The sequence below is a fragment of the Mercenaria mercenaria genome, chromosome 19, assembly GCF_021730395.1.
Source record: "Mercenaria mercenaria strain notata chromosome 19, MADL_Memer_1, whole genome shotgun sequence".
Classification (NCBI taxonomy): domain Eukaryota; kingdom Metazoa; phylum Mollusca; class Bivalvia; order Venerida; family Veneridae; genus Mercenaria; species Mercenaria mercenaria.
Genome location: NC_069379.1, coordinates 21412292 through 21417093, shown reverse-complemented (window position 1 = coordinate 21417093; position 4802 = coordinate 21412292).

Sequence of the window (4802 nt, the reverse complement as noted above, 5' to 3'; positions counted from 1 at the left end):
AAAGAATGGACAAATCGAGGCGCAACGCGCCGAGATTGTCCATTCTTTCACATAATGGATAGTTTGAGGCTTTTCTCTGACTTAAAACACGGTCCTCACGAAAAATTCAAGATTGTCGTGATATTATATAATGTCCCTAATATTGTCCTCTTTGAGGCAAAGACAATTCATTGATTTGTGTCTCTGTGCTAAGTCAAAATACCAAGTCAAATAGAGTTTAAATTAGATTGCATATAAAAATGTATTGCAATAAAAAGTGTTTTAAACACTAATGATATTCTGTGCTGATTCTTAGGAAAGTTTCGATCATATCTCGTTTTGTCATATTTATGAATGATTTTAAGTACCTTTACAAAAAGTAAAATTCAACTTGGCCGTATGATGTATGTATCACTAGTTGTCCATGCTTTGTCCGTGCTGTGTTTGCAATTATATAAATGACGGGTCCAGCTGAAGACATTCTAAAATCATGTATGTATTTTATATCATTATTACAAAGCAATCGTTCTTATCTCGTAATCATGAGATATCCTATCAATTTTATTAGAAGACAATTATACTTATTACATGAGATATTTACTAGTTATAACTCGTATCGCGTTTTTACGAGAAAATATTTTGTTATTACAACACTACACAATAAACAACATCGTTATTGTAAAAAAAAGCTGTACTGTTAAATTGAGATCATTATGGCCAAATTTTACGGTAATACCGAAATACCGAAACAAGCAGGAAAACTTTAGAGAACTTAACGTTTTTCTTATTTTTATTTTATTTATTTATTTTTTTTTTTTTTTTTTCATTTTTTTTCTGTGTGCTTGTAGAAGAAAGGTGAAATTGCTCATTTCTGGGTAGGACTGCAACAAATGTCAGTTATGGCAATAATTTAACCAATTTTACACGAACACAGCATGAGAAAGATAGGTCTGCAGCATTTGAAAAAGAAAGGAAAATTATGCTTTTTAGCTCGACTATTCAAAGAATAGGTAGAGCTATTGGACTCCAGTTTGATATTTCTGCCCATTGTTTTCTCGTTTAGGACCCAACCATTATTGTATCCGCTTTTCATGGAATTGCACTCTGTGCATCAATGAAGGTTCCGTGTGCACCGCCGTATGAACACATCTGCGGATGTCTCTAAATTACATTCTGGTACATGTGTAAATGTTGAGTTCTGCTCAACCCTGGGCTAGAGGGCGCGGACGGTAGCTTGCACTTCCACTACCGTCCATGAACAGGTTCAAGCAAACCGAGCCTGCAACAATTTCGTTTATGTCGTGTTGCGTGACCTGCAGTTTTCCACTATTTTATTTCATCTATGAGTCTGCGTCGGCTTCCCGATTTGGTTACGGTTCATCAAAAGTGTTTGGACACCATCCCTCTTGAAGGTGAATATAAATTTTGGAAATTTATATCTCACAGACCATTACCATTTATAATAAATACACTGAAATGTTCAGAGTAAGTAGGAAATACTTTAAATAATAAAAGGGAAGATTGTTTAGGAATGTATATTTTGTTTAATATCGCGTGCACTTCGGCTGTCAACGTTCTGTTTTGTAGAAAATATGTAGAATAAACTTCTTTTTCAAACGTATTTTTCTTTGTTTGTTTTGTTGTGTGTGCTTTTATCTGGGTACTCCCAGTAATGAAATATGGTTAACTTACATATTTTCTTAAACATAGCAGTATTTTGTCATTTTGATAGCTATACTTTCACTTTCATTTCGCAATTACTGCAACGTTTTGAAATGTACATGCTTTTAACATTTTCAACACTGGTAGTACCAGGAGAAATATGTTAGACACACAATAAGTACAGACATAATGTCAAAATATTTTTGAAAAGAAAGTTTGATATTTTCTACAATTTGACAACAGAATATGGACGAGCAAAGTACATGTGATATAAGATAAAATTTGTTATTCCAAACATAACAATTCTCTTGAAAGACACTTCTACATATTCTGAACAGTTTGGTATACATTTTATGAAAAACAAAGGCCTATGATGCCTAAAAACATAAAACAAAAATTCACCTGAGGGGCAGTTTCTAAACACTTTACATGAACCTTATTCAGTGATACATTGGCTTACACTGCACAGGTACCATAACTCTGGATTAAAACGTCACACACTTGTACACTGTGATGATCTGATATGCAGTGCTCAGGTGTCATAACTCTACTTTGCATTTTAACAAAATTATGCTATTTTTTTTCGACTAAGCAGTTGTTGGTAAAATGTTTTGTATATAAACTGGTATCTCAGTACCTTCTAATAGAATGAATTGAAACTTGCATAATTGTCCATTGTCATGAGCTGATATGCTTTTGCACATCTTCCATAAACATTTTTGCAATTTTATACAAAATGATACCCCCTTTTCGACTTTAATATTCATTCAAATGACAAGGCTGTTGAATAGTCGAGCGTTGCTGTCCTCCGATAGCTCTTGTTTTTACATTACGTTGCCTATTTTCATATCTATTTTCGACTGAAAATGCCATACCAGGTGTATATCTGCGATACTTTTCTGTTGCGATTCAGGAGTACACAAAGAGTACTTTACAACTTTCTTACGGTTGAAGATTTAAACTAACAGTCGGTATATATATGATTATTTTTGGCACATTGTTTGATTTTCATTTGACTGATAATTTGTGGGGCGAGTTAGGTCAAAATCATACGTTCCCCTTCAGGGTTATTTTACTACAGCTACAAATTCTGAAAAAAATTGTTGCAGTTTATATTTCGAAACTTTCGAATTTCATAGGTTGATGTACTCGCACCTCTCAACGTACAAGGTTGTTACTATACCTGTCCATTATTAACCTGTATCTGTCCATTCTTAAAGTATCCATTATTTTAAGAATGGACAGTTACAGGTTAATAATGGACAGGTATAGTAAAATAATCGTGTGTATAGAGCGGTATCGGTACAATAACCTATATAATGGACAAAACAAACAAAGGATTACATCACAACCGTGTTTTAATTCACGGTTATTACATAGTTTTGCGGACTTGCGAGAAAATGATATTGACCTAAGACTAAATCTCCAGTTAGTATCAATTTTCACAGGTCAGCGAAACTAAATTATTGACCTCAAACTTAATCTATAAATGTACGATGTACGAAATACTAGACATACGATATAGTGGGATATTTCTTGAGGATAAGTTCAGTTATTTGTAGATCTCTTTCTGCACGCTTCCATCAAAGTATCTATAACAGACTATCTGTTTGTGACCCGTACTTTTCCGTCTATTTTTTCCGACAATAGTGTCTTCACACCCTTTTTTCTGGTCTCTGTTGTATGCCAACATCAGAATATCAACTAATATACCTCCCTGTAACATTTTGCCAGCCATTTGATCGGTGAGGATTTTCTTGTTTTGTCCGGCGCTTAGTTGTGTTTGCAGAGAATTGACGTTTGCTCTCAATTTCACCTTTTCTTTTGCCTTCGTAACAGACGATGTTATCTGGACTGACAAGTTTAGCACAGTTTGGGTGGGTATATCTCCGAAATATGAAACATCTATGATTCTTCTTCCTACAGTAAAGTTAGGTGATACCTTTGGTTTTCCTTTCTTCAGATATTTTAGTCTTTTGGCCGTTTTACTAAACTTCTGTGTAAATCAGCCCTTGGTGTCGCGGGCTTGTGAGTCTCGCTCTTCCATCTTGATGTTGTTGTTGTCTGTTTTAAAAAATGACGTCATTTCCGACAGCAGACGACATTCGAAAAATTTGTTCAGAAGGTAACAATTCAGCTCCGAGCGAGCGGGAGAAATAAACAGGATATAAAATACGAAATCTCGCATGCATGTGACATAGCCTTAAAAATATATTACAGTTAATTGTAACTGTGTAAATAAAAACTGGCGGCATCTTAGCTTCCTACCCTATTTTTTTAGCATTTAGCATGTTACCAGAAACAAACTAGTTTTTTCTTAACCTTAAGGGCAATATCTTCACATTCACGTCATGTTTTTCAGCGTCGAAAAAAGTTACTGTAGTGATGCTTAAAAAGTTCTTATAGCCACAAAACGGCACGGTAAAACTTTCTGTTGTTTACTATATATTTACGGGACGTATTAGTGTAAAACATATTCAATTTTGGTAAAAAAATTACGGATGGATGTTTTTTTAATGCTGAGCGAAGCTATTTTTTATGTGGAAAATTTAAGTAAAAAGAAAACTTTTTTTTTTCGGTTCTCATTTTATTAAGCGAAAACGCAGAGTAATTCCGATTAAATCATCGTCTGGAGATTCATATCAGCTTTTATTTCATGTATAATTTATGGATTTATGTTAAAGAATATTGCCGGTACAATAATTTCAAGGCAGATTTTGTCCCCGTTTATCTGACGTCAAAAGTGCGCGAAGTGGTCATGTTTGCGGCATCATGGAAACGTCACTGATGCATTAAACGTAACAATATACGCATATCTAAATCAGAAATATCTTCCAGTTTCTGTTGGTACCAGTCAATAATGTGGGCTCTGAAAAAGAGTTATAGTATGGTTCCTCTTTAAGTTTAGAATTCGATCAGTAATTATGTCAGTAATTGTATGTTTAATTGAGGTTGAGAATTAAATGCGTGCATTGTTAAAACACATCCTGTTTCATCCTGTTGTATTATATTTCTGTTGCTATGCATGATTGTACGTTTATGATAAAAAAGATAACCATTCTTCTGTAATTATTTTTATATAAATACAAAAAAAAAATCAATATGACATTTTTTCATTATTTTATTATTATGATACTGGAAAAACTAAGTTTTAACTATAT